This window comes from Nicotiana tabacum, chromosome 18 (genome assembly GCF_000715075.1).
Source record: "Nicotiana tabacum cultivar K326 chromosome 18, ASM71507v2, whole genome shotgun sequence".
NCBI classification, from domain to species: Eukaryota; Viridiplantae; Streptophyta; class Magnoliopsida; order Solanales; family Solanaceae; genus Nicotiana; species Nicotiana tabacum.
The window spans coordinates 115,878,107-115,893,887 of NC_134097.1; the positions used below are offsets into that span (position 1 = coordinate 115,878,107).

General features: G+C 39.1%; 1 long non-coding RNA gene across 1 annotated transcript; it reads left to right on the forward strand.

The window, feature by feature from the left end:
- The first annotated feature begins 1,313 nt into the window (after window positions 1-1,313).
- LOC142172967 (uncharacterized) lies at window positions 1,314-4,183 on the forward strand. Its single transcript, XR_012702244.1, has 2 exons — window positions 1,314-1,601; window positions 2,568-4,183. It is a non-coding gene; the product is annotated as an uncharacterized LOC142172967 (long non-coding RNA).
- Window positions 4,184-15,781: the final 11,598 nt, after the last annotated feature.

The following is a 15,781-nucleotide window of genomic DNA, read 5'->3' on the forward strand; positions in this document are numbered from 1 at the left end:
GAAAAATTTCTTGGAAGGTATTAAGGGCTCAATGAAGTTAAGGTGTGTTAAGGCTATCCATTCTTTACTTTTAGCATGATCCATATGATACAAAAGAAACGTGCAAATGCGGGACAGTCATAAATGACTCTATTCATAGAAGTATTAGGGGTGCCTATGTTCTTGATTCCCCATGTGTCCTATTATTATATCTTCTGTTCATGGGTATCAGAAAAATACGTAAGTTGCTAAAGTTTATCCGAAGGCATATTGATCTTATGACATTCCGAGAAATCTTACTGACTTACTTCATTATGCATTGCATTCATTTATACATGTACGTTGACCCATGACCAGATGACGTTATATACGCGTATATTATATGTATATGGGATATGGAAAAAGGTTATGACGTTATATACGCACCACCACCTGATCAACTGGTATACGTTGATGATTTCGCTCGCAGTGGCTGAGATAATATGATGGAATGCCCTCAGAGGCTTGATGCTGTTATGTACGCATATACTTGTTACATCCCATACTTTAACATTAGGATTCATCGAAGTAATAACATATGAGTTGGAAGAGATTAAGGTTATACATGAAGATATGCATGTAAGACCCTGTAAGTTTGAAGAATTTCAGAACTACTATGTATTGGCTTGATATGTATTTTCTTTGAAGTAAACCATTTTCGGTAAAAGTTGATAGATACGATTTTATATAGTTGTGATAAGTTTTAAATTAAATACATGACATGTGAGAGTTTATAAATGAGGTTTTATTTATTATAAGAGTAGATAGTATTTTATCATAAGAAAAGTTATCCTTTTTCCGTTTTGAAAATTTATAGGTCAAAAAGAATTTCTTTATTATAAAGATATAAATTATTTCCTCACAAGAAAAGAAGGTTATCTTTTTACTATTTCAAAAAAATTAAGCGTACGAAAACTTGTACTCTTTAGATGAGATTAGGAAAATTTGAAGTTGAGAAAATATATGTATTTTTACATGGATATTTTAATAATAGTGTATGTATTTATTTTATATAGTAACACATGACCATGATGGTAGGGTACATAAAGTGTATCAAAAATAAGTAAAATTTTAATTAATTTGAGACAATTCTTAATTATGCGGGTAATTAATTAATTACCGGGTAGCGAGATATTACCTAATTTATTATTAGATAAAGTTTAAATTCCCCAATAAAAGGATTACGTGGCAGCAAGCCACTTTCCAAAGAAGTGACTCTTAGTCACTTTGCATTATGTGGCAAATTATAGATATGGGACTTCACATTCTTACAAAAATGTGAGTCACCTGCATACTTTGATATTAACAAAGATTTCAATCCATTGTGGAGAAAAGTATTGCCTTCTCTTCTCATTATCTAATTCTAATTTCGTGCAACAGCCTTAAAATTTTGTAGTTTAATGAGGTGAAATTGTTAATTAATCCTTTTGATTGTGTTGGAGCTAAGACATATTTTGTTAAATCTGTACCTCCTTTTGGTTATCTGATAAATTTCTTTTCTGACTTTTCTATTAGATAAAAATCCTCAGATGAGGTGCTCTGTATTTTGGTGAATACATGGGAATTCACTTTCCTGCCTAATGGTACTTTAGTATTTTTGCTTTATAGGGACTTTCTTGTAGTTTTAGTAGTAATTTTAGTATTTTGCTTTACAGGGACCTTCTTGTAGCTGTATTTTATAGGATATTTGAATTGGTAAGTATCTTGCATAGATATACAGTAACATAGGCATAAGCTAACCCCTTTAAGAAATATATGAGCAGATGCTGAGAACGTACTCCTATTTATGGTTGGAAACTTAACTACATAAAAACTTTAGTGAGGAGTTTTTTTTATGGTAGTGGATTTATTTTATTTTATTTTTACTTTATGTAATATAGTTATGATTTGTTTTGTTAGATGAGGAATACATATACTTTGTAATTATGATCTTCTTTCTAATTGGAAAGGGCAAAATTAATATTCTCTGCTATATATTGAAATGCATTTACATTTGTATTTCCATGTTTGTGTGCTATATTTAGTTTTTTCTCTAAAATTTATCAACGTGCTTATCATATCATAGGTGACTTGATTTTTACGTCTATCTCTGCCACCTGACCAGATTCGCTACTGGTATCTGTGATTCTGAAATAGTTTTACCAATATTTATATTTTTTGGTTCATGGCACATACCATGATTTATTTGGCTTTTCGTGAATTTTGGGGCGCCGAGGACGATGTGTTCAACTTGTAGTCTTTTTTGGGTCTGGATTAGTAAATTTTCTTGATATAAACATACTAATTACTTACTGAAGAAAAAGATGAATTACTTCAACTTATTGATTGTTTTTTTTTTATTTTCCATATACACATGCTGGGTGAGCAACTTCCTACTAAGGAACGCTGATTAAAAGTCTAACAGTCCTTCCGGAGATAAAATTAGAATTTTATTGTTTATGGAACATTTATATACGGACAGTTATTATGTCTGTACATAAAAAGGCACTTTACTACTAATTATATGTGTGATCCTCCTTTTAAATTAAATTTCCTCCTTTTGGGTTTAGACGTCGTATGAGATCTGTCAGTTTGAGAGTGAGGCAACAGAGGGACAATGTTGGACAGTCCAAGGTAAAGGAGTCAAAGAAAAATACGTATTTGATAAAGTTTTCGAAAGGTATGTTGATTTTTATGACATTCCGTTTTCTTATTAACGTATTTCTTATGTATTTCATGCATTGCATTCATGTACATTGACCCATGATCAGATGGCGTTATATACGCGTATTTATATGTAAATATATGTATATGGGATATGGGAAAAGGTTATTGCGTTATATATGCACCACCACCTGATCAGCTGGTATACGTTGATGATTTTGCCCACAGTGGCATCAGATGGCGTTATATACGCGTATATATATATATATATATATATATATAAATATATGCATATGGGATATGGGAAAAGGTTATGGCGTTATATACACACCACCACCTGATCAGCTGGTATACGTTGATGATTTTGCCCACAGTGGCTGAGATAATATGATGGGATGCCCTCAGAGGCATGATAATGTGAACACATGTACTTATGCATGACATGATATTCATACGGATATGCATACCACTATAAGTATTTCATGATTTACAGAGTCATCTAGACTTACAGGTCTCATCATTTACTCTATATTTCTTCCGTGTCTTTAATTAATGTTGACTTATTATTATGTTTCAGTTCTGCTTTACATACTCGGTACATTATTCGTACTGACGTCCTTTTGTTGGGGATGCTGCATTCATGCCTTCAGGTACAGACAATCAGTTTGACGAGCCCTCATAATAGACGAGGTTAGCATTCAACAAAAGATCGGTAAGACTCTACCTCATTTGGAGTGCTGCTATGTCTATAAGTCATCGTGTCAGAGTTTTGCTACAGATTTATGGGTAGGCCGGTACCCTGTCCCATTTTATATCAAATAATCTGAGAGGCTTTGTAGACACAGGTTTACTATGTACAGTATGTCAGAGGCCTTAACGGCCCATATATATTCATGTTTTATGAACGATGGTTCATTGATATAACATTTGTCCACTTACAATTTTACATTACGAGTTGTGGCCGTGTTGGCCCATGATAGTTATAAAAGGAAATGAATGATCAGTTACACAGTGGTTCGCTCGGGCCACTATGGCACCGGGTGCCAGCCACGCCTCCCCAAGTTCGGGGCGTGACAATACCTATGCATGGTATGTCATTTATACCCACATGCATGACATTATAAATTTTTCATGATTCACAGAGATATTAAGAATTACAAGTTGAGTTCTTTACTCTATGTTTCTTTTATGTCTTTTATATACTACTGTCATGCCTTACGTACTCGGTGCTTTTCTATACTGACATTCCTTTTGCTTGGGGACGCTGCGTTTCATGCCCGCAAGTCCCGATAGACAGGTTGACAGTTCTCCTCGTAGGCTATCAGCTCAGCGGAAGGTGTTGGTGCACTCCACATGCTCTGGAGTTGCCTATTTGGTCAGTATGATTTGGACATGTATTGATTGGTATGGCGGGGCCCTGTCCCGACCTTTATGACGTTTATATACTCCTAGAGGCTTGTAGACAGATGTCATGTATATAGATACTTATATTATTATGTCGGCCTTATAGGCCCGTATGTCACATGCATAAGCTTCTATATCATGTTGGGTCGTCCCATGTCGAGTATTCTCTTACGTTTTATTCACATGCATAAGCTTATATATCATGTTGGGTCGTCCTATGTCGAGTATTCTCTTATATTTTATTTTAGTTATCTCACGATAGCCTTTTCGGCTCATTAACCTATGATAGTATGATACGAAAGATACGTTACGTTGGTACTCGATTGAGTATAGTACCGGGTGCCCATCGCGGCCCATCGATTTGGGTCGTGATAAAATCCCTCCAAAGTCTGGGACAATCTCTCATGATGTGCCTAGTATCACCACTCTACGAGCGTGGCTGCTCGTACTGTGCTGGATAACTGGAATAATCATTTTAGGAACCCCGTGCCAGTGGCGCACTAGAAAAACTAACTGGAGCACCATGAGTAGTCTGAAGTGCTAACTGGGATGACCGACTGCTCGAGCCTCTACCATTATAAGTCATAGTTGAAGAGTAGAATCCTTGAACCTTCCAGAACCTCGAGACCTCTTGGTCTCCTTATCCTCCCTCTCTCCAAATACGCTCTAACATCCTGGCAATCTCCACCACCTGCTGAAATGGAGTATCAGTCTGCAACTTCCGAGCCATACAAAATCTAAGATCATAACTGATCCCCTCAATGAATTTGCAGACCCGCTCTCTGACTGTAGGAACCACAGTAGACTCACTGAACCTGATGGCATACTCTAAAACCGTCATGGTGCCCTGACACAGCTGCTCAAACTCTGCATGCCATGCATCCTAGAGGGTTTGGGGAACATACACCCTCAAGAACATCTCTGAAAATTGAGCCCAAGTGGATGGTGCTGGTCTACCCTCCTCGTAAACCTGCCACCACTGATATGTTGCTCCTGATATCTAGAATGTAGTAAAAGCAACTCCGCTCACCTCCACAATACCATGGTGCGGAGAATACGGTGATACTTCTCTAGAAATCCCTGTGCATCCCTGGTAGCTGTGCCACTGAAAGTAGGTGGACTATACCTCTTGAACCTCTCAAGCCTCTTTTGCTCCTCCTCCAATGCCCCTGGCCTAACCTCAGGCTAAACCGGAATAACAGGTTGTACCGGCACCACACCCGAAACCTGACCAATGTGATCCCCCTGCTTTAGAGTATGGGCGGTGGGAGTCTGAGCTCCTCCCCCAATCTGCAAAGTAGCTGGTGAAATGGAGATCAATCCCGCCAGAGCCAATGTACCAAATATGCTCAAGAACTATGCTAAAGTCTCCTGAAGTTCAGGATAGCAACAGGCACCTCCGGTGATTACCCCCAACAAAAGCTACTGGCAGATCCTCAACTGCTGCTTTGACATGTGCTCTATCTGCAACGTGTGCCCTTCCTCGGCCCCGGCCTCTCGTGGCTCTAGCAGGGGCACGGGTGTATGCTCAGTTGATCCGGTAGCGCGCGTCCTCAACATTTGTGAGAGATTAGATATACAAAGGCTCAAACTTCAAAATCAACAATTCTGCATGACAGGAATGGAAGAAGTAGAGATTTTCCTAATAGTACTATAGCCTCTTGATGATATGTACAGATGTCTTCGTACCGATCTACAATGCTCTACTAAACTTGCTCGTGACTCGTAAAACCTACGAACCTAGAGCTCTGATACCAACTTGTCACGACCCCAATTTTCGTCCATATGATGTCGTGATGACACCTAGTCTCTAAGACTAGGTAAACCAATTACTAACAACGATTAAGCCAGCTCTTAACAAGGATAACTTGAAACATAGTTTAATATAAGTGCCGAGACAAAAGCGGAATAAGCCTACGTGGAAATAATCATAATAACTTCCCAAGACTGATAGTACAGAGTCACGAACTCTAGTTGAATACATGGAATGATCTCAAGGATTGAATACAATACTGTTCAAATGGTAAACAGACGGTACAATGTAAGGAAGAGACTCCAAGGGACTGCGACGACCAAGCAGCTCTCCCTTGAATCCTCACGATCAACAAGCTAACTTTGTCGAGTCTGATATCTCCAATACTTGGCTCTGCACAAAAATGTGCAAAAGTGTCGTATGAGTACACCACGGTCGGTACCCAGTAAGTATCAAGACTAACCTCGGTGGAATAGTGACGAGGTACAGTCAAGACACTCACTAGACAAAATAATATGTGCAATATAGAAGTATAAAGCTAATAATGGAAAGTAAAAATAAGTAAATGGCAATAAGAATTAACAAGTGATATAAATAGTAAAGCAATAAGAATACCGTGAAATATCATTCAAACCAGATAAGGAATACAAAGGACAACCAATTAATCAAGTTGTTTTTCACAAGTTTCACAACTAATTCACTCTGTGATACTTCATCTCATAGTCACAAGTCACAAGTCTCAACCCACCATCACATACTTATGGCACCTCGTGCCCACATCTCGAATCACAATCACACGAACAACTCACGTGCCAAAATCACAATCTGACCGGCATAGTCACAGGCTCATAATCACAATCCGCCTAGCACAGTCACATGCTCAAAATCACAATCCGCACAACAATTAAAATAGATTAATGACTCTCGATAACTTCAATTCCAATTAATTATTTAAGAATAAACTCAATAGTGAAAGTATCTCCATGAAATGGCAAACTCCGCATTCTAGTGTATGAATTAAGCTAACAATCGAAGAGATGACACAAGCTAGTACTATGTCTAAAGGCATGAGAATAACCGGCAACAAGGTATATCATGTAACAACAATCTCAACGAAGGGCAACTCAACAATAAAAGAAATAATGTAATGGTAAAAGTGGCAACAACCCCAAATAAAGCATATAAGAGCAAACTCGACAAGTAAAGAATGTGACATGTAACGACAACTTCAAATAAAGCATGTGATAGTAGACATGACGAATAAAAGATATAACATGTGCTAACAATTCCAAATAAGTACATAAAAGCTGCCTAAGGGTCTAGACCGGTAAATATCCACATATAAGCCCGAGTACGTACTCATCACCTCACATACATGGCTTTCACGTGACACAAATAGCACAAAAGACTCAAATACTAAGGGATAGTTCCCCCCACAAAGTTAGGCAAGATACTTACCTCAAAGAAGCTAAACCAATACTCGAAAATGACCTTCTCGTGTGAAACAAACTCCGGACGCCTCAAATCTAGCCAAAATAACTTAATATCATAAATAAAAACCATAGGAAACAATTCCGGATAATAAAGCTTTGATCTTTAATGAAAATAAAAAAGTCAACCCCAAGATCGCACCTCGGAACCCGACAAAATTCACAAAATTCTAACACCCATTCCGACACGAGTACAACCATACCAAAATTATCAAATTCCAATATCAAATCATCCTTCAAATCCTCATTTTACATTTTTAAAAGATTTTACAAAAATTCGCATTTTTCTCCCATTCAAATCACTAGTTTAATGTTAACACAAAGATGGAATCACGAAATAAAATCAGATCCGGGTAAAGAACACTTACCCCAATCCAACACGTGAAGAACCCCTAAAAATTGCTCAAATTTGAGATCTACAACACAAGATATGATTAAAAAAATATCAAACCCTCGATAATATACATTCTGCCCAGAGATCCTGCTTTCGCATTCAAAAGGTCGCTTCTGCGGCCACTAATCCACTTCTGGAGAATTACCTTACATGAGTCAATGTCCCTTCTGCAACTACACATGCGCTTCTGCGCTCATTGTCCCGCTTCTGCGGCTGTGCGGATGCGTACAGACATTCGCTTCTGCAATCTTCCTCATGCACCCCTGCTTCCGCTTCTATGCTCCTTTCCTCCGCACATGCGAGCAATGTTATTGTGCCCAGTGGTCGGCTTGTGCGACCATACAGGATCTCTACCCAAACCAGCCTCACCCGACATGCTCCAAAAGGATACAAAACTCGTTCGAAACACATCCAAAGCCCCCGGGACCCTGTCCGAACATACCAACTAGTTCCATAACACAACGCGGACCTGCTCGAAGACACAAATCACATCAAACAACATCAAAACTACGATCCACACCTCAAATCGAACTTAATGAACTTATGAACTTTCAACTTCTACAACTCGCATCGAAACATATCAAATCAACCCGGAATAACCTCAAATTTTGCATGCCAGTCACAAATGACACAGCGGAGCTATTCCAACTCTCTAAATCGAAATCCAAGCCCAATATCAACAAAGTCATCTCCAGATCAAACCTCTCAACCTTCCAAACCTTCAACTTTCCAACTTTCGCCAATATGCATCATATTAACCTACAGACCTCCAAATCAAAATCTGGACATGCGCCTAACTTTGAAATTACCATACGAAGCTATTAGAAACATCAAAACACCATTCCAGAGTCGTATTCACAAAAGTCAAAACTCCGGTCAACTATTTTACTTAAGCTTGTACAATAAGAATTATTCTTCCAAATCAATCCCGAATCATCCAAAAATCGAACTCGACCCTACACGCAAGTCATAATATATAGCACGAAGCTACTCGAGGCCTTAAGCCACCAAACAGGATGCTAGTTCTCAAAACGACCAGTCAGGTCATTATAATATATGTTTGGTGCAGAAGAGTGTAAAGCACAATGGGATATGTTATGCCATTTCATATACATTATTATGCACGAAGGATAATATTGTGTCATTTCATTTACATTATCATGTGAAGACGAGAGTAAAAGTGCGAATGGTAATATCATGCCATTTCATTTACATTATCATGTGAGGACGAAAGTAAAAGTACGAAGGGTGATGTCGTGCCATTATTTTTATACTATCATGTGTTTATGGCATGAATGATGTTTTTGTACAAGCGATCTCACAACCTAGAATTCCCATCTTCGGGACCGTGATGGCGCCTAACATTTCACTTGCTAGGCAAGCCAACGTTAGATTAGTTTTAAGCCATTTTTTAAACAAATCAAATTTAACTGATGTCAATTACTGAAATAACTGAGATAAAACTGAAACAAAGTGCGGAAAGCCATAACAACTGAAATATATAGATACACCCTGAATCTGGTGTCACAAATGCACGAGCTACCAGAATAATAGAGATAAAGGTCTGAAAAAAGTAAAGCAGTCTGGAAGAAATACACGGCTAAGAAAAAGTAGAAGGGTACTTAAGGGCTGCGAACGCCAAGCAGTTGTACCTCAAGTATTTGTACTGATAGTCAACTCGAGCAATCTACTAACCGTCATTGGGGCCGACTCCAAAATCTACACAAGAAGTACAAAATATAGTATGAGTACAACCGAACCCATGTACTCTGTAAGTGCCGAGCCTAACCTCGATGAAGTAGTGACGAGGCTAAGGTGGGTCACTTACAATAACCTGTACGCAATATATAAAAAAAGACAGGAAAAAATGGAAAATAAGGCAGTTAACTCATGAAAATAACTCAATCCTCGTACGAAAGCACTGAAGCCAACACAATACAATAAGGAATACAAAACCCATAAACCGTTGCAATGCGCAATCCGATCCCACTGTACAACACGATCCTCCCTTATTCCACCATGTAAATATCAATAATAATAAGTAAATATATTTTGCGGTGCGCAACCCGATCCCACCATATAATCAGAGTCAATACCATAATTCTCCCTTATTTCACCATATCAATCCTCCCTTATTTCACTTGTTGCGACACTATTACACCCCATGTTTTCGTACGTGAAAGTACGCCATAAGTAAATTGATGGAAGCTCGGGAAATGAGATGTTACATCCTGCATTTTCGTACGTTAAAGTTTCGTCATAAGTTAATCGACGTGAGTTCAAGAATAAGGTTATTTTGAAATTATAAGCATTATGCTATTTCAAACACCTGATGAGTAAATTCGTGAAGGAGAAAGGGTAAGTAAATCGAAGAAAATGAGTTTCGTCGATGTATGGCAATTTGGGATAAAATACGGTCCAAACTATAATACCCCATATTTATGGACTAGTGTCATACAAGGTACCACATGACCATTATAGTAAGGTGTATAAAGTGTGTTAAAAATGAGTAGTATTTTAAGTAATTTGAGATAATTTTTAATTATGTGGACAATTGATTAATTATTGATTAGTGAGAGATTAACAAGTTAACAAATCAAGTGGACAATTTGGTGGATAAGGTTGTAACGTGGCAGCCCACTATTCAACTTAATAACTCTTAAATTGAATTGCAAGGTGTCACATTTTAAGAGATATTTGGTGGCTAAAGTAAGCTTATTAGGTGGAGACCACATCAATTCTAACAAAAGTTATCTCTAACTTAAAAGAGATGCATATTAAAGTTAGATTTTCATAAGTATCTTCAACCAGATTAGAAATTAACAAGATTCTCATAGTATCTTCAACAAGATTAGCAATTCAAAAAGATTTCATAACATCTTAAGCAACGTGAGATTTTGCAATTTTAAGGGAGTACAGTGCAATCTTTCTCAAGAATATCATATGAATTTTCTCCTATTTCGATCCGCTGTTACGTGTTGTCACAATCAATGGGGGTTAAAGGGATTGTCACGAGAATCGGTTCAAGTATGTTAAGTCTAAGCCCTTCCTTCATTTTGACATGATCTTGTAACAACATGTGTTTGATAACGAGGCATAAAGAAAAGTTCATACTCCCGAATTTACATACATTATCCTAGTCTCATAAGTTACCGTATTTTCCCTTATCGGGACTTTATATTTAATTGAATATTGTCTTCTTCTAGTCTAGAGATCAGAGGGTCTCTCTCTATATATATAGTATTACAGTATTTTCACCACCATTGAGCTAAAATCGGTAGGCAGGCCCCTATTGGGCTACCTCTGATCAAATGGTTAGTTATATACCGAGCCTACTGTGGCCGAGCGCCTATGAGCGAGACTAGTTGGCTGAGATACAAATCCTAGTATGGCCATATATATATATATATATATATACCAAGCCTTATAAGGTCGGACAACTATTTTACTTACTATATTGAGAGAGTTGAGTTAGTATCAGCAGGTAAGCATATCTTCAGATCTTTAACTCCCAGTTACTTTCAGTTATTATATTATCAGTTCAGTTTCAGCTTTCAGTTATTCTGTTGCCTTACATACTCGGTACATTATTTCATATTGAAGTCCTTTTTGCTGGGGATGCTGCATTTCATGCGTCTAGGTTCAGACAGACCGATGGGTATACCTCCTCAGTAGGTGTTTCTCTAGTTCAGCTTGATCGGTAAGCTCCACGTCCTTCGGAGTTGCCGGGTCTAGAACTTTATGTACATCTTGTGTATATATGTATACATGTTATGAGTAGGTCGGAGCCCTGTTCTGATCACAGTATATCCATCAGTAGAGGCTTGTAGACATATCATGTCAGTTAGTGCAGTATGTTGGGCTTGTAGGCCTTGTATGTATATTTTGTTAGTTTGTCAGTTGTAGTAGTTATGACGGCCTTGTCGGCCCAGCCTTATATCAAAGTTTAGTCAGCATTCGCAAATTGTCTTGCAATGTGGCTAATGGACAAAGTATGACATTATATGTTCAGAGTCCCTTAGTCGCAAGTTGGTACGCAAGGATAGGTGAGGCACCGGGTGCCGATCTCGCCCCCCAGGTTCGGGGCGTGATAGGCGCGCAACCCGATCCTATCGTATTAATATAAATTCTCCCTTATTTCACATGTTACGGCGCGTAACCAGATCCATAAATAATTCAATAAGTGCAATCAATTTAACAACTCAAATCACAAGAATCTCTACAACTAACGAATATAAAAACTACAAATCAAGAAAGAATCTTGTACTAAATCAAGAAAGCTACCATTAATACCGAGCAACATGACAAGTCAAATATATGATAGTTAAAGGGAACAAGTAAGACAATTAATGTAAGTAGCAATTAAATCATGGAAGCATGGAAGAGATTAATATTTTTAATGCAAGAATAATAAATGACAAGTAGCAAGTTAAGGCATAGGAAGCAATTAAAGCGTGTAACAATCAAGACGTGGAATAAAATAATTAATGAAATACGGGTAGATATGGAAACAAGTAATTGATGGCGTATAGACACTCGTTACCTCAAATATATGCCGCTACTCATGAAATTCACATAGCACATAGCTCAAGAGTTCCTAAAATCCCTCAAATCAAGGTTAGACCAAACACTTACCTCACTCTGCAATCAACTAAGAGCTCTACCGGAGCCTTTCCTCTAGAATCCGTCTCCAAACCAATCGAATCTAACCAAAATCGACTCAAGAACATCAAATAATGCTAGGGAAAACAATTACAATACATGAAGTGTGGCTATCAACTTCGCATGTCCAACTCGGACTCCCACGTGGATGCCTCGATCGGCCGACCACTCCATTGCACTCGAACTGAAGGATAACTCTTAGACATCAACTGTTGGACCTGTCGGGCTAAAATAGCTATCGACTCCTCCTCATAGTCAAATCCTTGTCCATTTGGACTGAGCTAAAATCTAACACATGGGACGGATCACCGTGATACTTCCAGAGCATGAACACATGGAACACCGGATAGACTGTTGATAAACTCTGTGGCAATGCGAGCATGTAGGCCACCTCACCCACTCTCTTAAGAATCTCAAAGGGGCCCAATATACCTAGGAGTCAACTTGCCCTTCTTTCTGAACCTCATCACACCCATCATGGGTGAAACACCGAGCAATACCCTCTTTCCAACCATGAATGCAACATCATGAACTCCTCAGTCAGTATAATTCTTCTATCTAGACTGAGCTGTGCGAAGTCGATCTTGAATAATCTTGACCTTTTCCAAGGCTTCATGTACCAAATTTGTACCCAATAACTGAGCCTCCCCAGCTCGAACCATCCAACTGGCGAATGACACTGCCTCCCGTATAATGCCTCATAAGGAGCTATCTAAATGCTCGAGTATTAGTTGTGTTGTAGGAAAATGCCGCAAGTGGCAAGAACTAATCCCAAGAACCCCCGAAATACACAAGCACGAAGCATATCCTCCAATATCTGAATAGTGCCCAACCTGCGTGCCCAACTTACATTGTACAACCCTCTAGAAGTGCGAGGTAAACTACGTAACTCAATCAGAAATGATAGACATAGGCATACCGTGAAGACAAATGATCTCGCGGATGTAGATCCCAGCTAACCGCTCTCAAGAATAGGTAACTGCCACTGGAATGAAATGTGCGAACTTGGTCAACCTGTCCACATTGACCCATACTGCGTCGAACTTCCTCTGAGTCCGTTGGAATTCAATAACAAAATCCATAGTGATACACTCTCTCTTCCACTTAGGAATTTCTAGTCTCTGAAGAAAACCACCAGGCCTTTGATGCTCATACTTTACTTGCTGACAATTTGGACACCGAGCTACATATGAGACTATATCCTTCTTCATTCTCCTCCACCAATAATGTTGCTGCAAGTCCTAATACATCTTGGCGGCACCCGGATGAATAGAATACCGGGAACTGTGGTCCTCCCCAAGAATCAACTCACGAAGTCCATCCACATTGGGCATACAAATACGACCCTGCATTTTCAAAACCCCATCATCTCCAACAGTAAGCTGCTTGGTACCACTGTGTCGCACTGTGTCCTTAAGGACAAGAAAATGAGGATCACTATATTGACGCTCTATGATATGCTCATACAAGGAAGACCGAGCGACTGTGCAAGCTAGAACGCGACTGGGCTCTGAAACATCTAACCTCACAAATTGATTGGCCAAAGCCTGAACATTTGATGCAAGCGGTCTCTCACCAACTGGAATGTATGCAACACTACCCATACTCACTTCCTTTCTACTCAAGGCATCGGCCACCACATTGGTCTTCCTGGAATGATATAAAATGGTGATAACATAGTCTTTTAACATCTCCAACCACCTCATCTGCCTCAAATTGAGATCCTTTTGCTTGAACAAATACTGTATACTCTAATGATCCGTGAATGCCTCGCACGGCATGTCATGAAGATATAGCCTCCAAATCTTCAGCGCATGAACAATGGCTGCCAACTCTAAGTCATGAACATGGTAATTATTCTCATGAACCTTCAACTGCAGCGATGCATATACAATCACCCTGCCATCCTGTATCAATACTGCACTGAACCCAATACGAGATGCATCATAATATAGCGTGTAAGATCTTGAACCTGTAGGCAACACCAACACTGGCGTCGTAGTAAAAGCAGTTTTGAGCTTCTGAAAGCTCGACTCACACTTATCCGACCATCTGAATGGGGCACCCTTCTGGGTAAATCTGGTTAATGGGGCTGCTATGGATGAAAACCCCTCCATACACCGGCAATAATAACCTGCCAAACCCAGGAAACCTCGGATCTCTATAGCTAAAGTAGGTCTAGACCAGTTCTGAACTGCCTCAATCTTCTTAGGATCTACCTTTATGCCCTCTACTGATACAACACGCCCCAAAAGGTGACTGAGTCTAACCAAAACTCACACTTTGAAAACTTGGCATATAACTGGCTATCTCTCAGAGTCTGAAGTACAATCTGAAGATGTTGCTCATGCTCCTCTCGACTGCGGGAGTATATCAAGATATCATCAATGAATACAATCATAAAAGAATCCAAGTATGGCTTGAACACCCGGTTCATCAAATCCATGAATGATGCTGGGCATTTGTCAACCCAATGACATCATTAGGAACTCATAATGCCCATATCGAGTCTGAAAAGCTATCTCAGGGACATCGAATACCCTAAACTTCAACTGACGATAGCCAGACCTCAAATCAATATTCGAAAATATTTTGTCACCCTAAAGCTGATCAAATAAGGCATTAATCCTCGGCAACCGATACTTGTTCTTAATAGTGACCGTGTTCAACTGTCGATAGTCTATACACATCCTTATCGATCCATCTTTCTTCTTCACGAACAACACAGGCGCTCCCTAGGGCAAGACACTAGGTCTAATGAAGCCCTTATCAAGTAAATCTTGCAACTTCTCTTTCAATTCCTTCAACTCCGGTGGGGCCATACGGTATGGAAGAATAGAAATGGGCTAGTGCCCGGAGCCAAATCAATACAAAAGTCAATATCTCTATCGGGTCGCAAGAAACACCTCTGGAAACTCATGAACACCTGGTACTGAATCCATGGAAGGAACCCCCGCACTAGAATCGTGAATATAAGCCAAATAAGCAAGGCATCCCTTGTCGACCATACGTCGAGCCTTTACATAAGAGATAACCTTGCTGGTAGAATGGCTAGGAGTCCCCCTCCACTCTAATCAAGGCAACCCTAGCATGGATAAGGTCACCGTCTTGGTGTGACAATCCAATATAGTATGATAAGGTGACATCCAATCCATACCCAAGATGGCATCAAAATCTACCATATCAAGAAGTAGAAGATCTACACTAGTCTTAAGACTCCCAATATTAACCATACATGAGCGATAGACATGATCAATAACAATAGAATCTCCCACAAGCGCGGACACATACATAGGAGCACTCAAAGAATAACGAGGCACAACCAGATATGAAATAAAATAGGATGACATGTAGGAATAAGTAGAGCCTAGATCAAATAAAAATGAAGCATCTCTATGGAAAACTGGAACAATACAT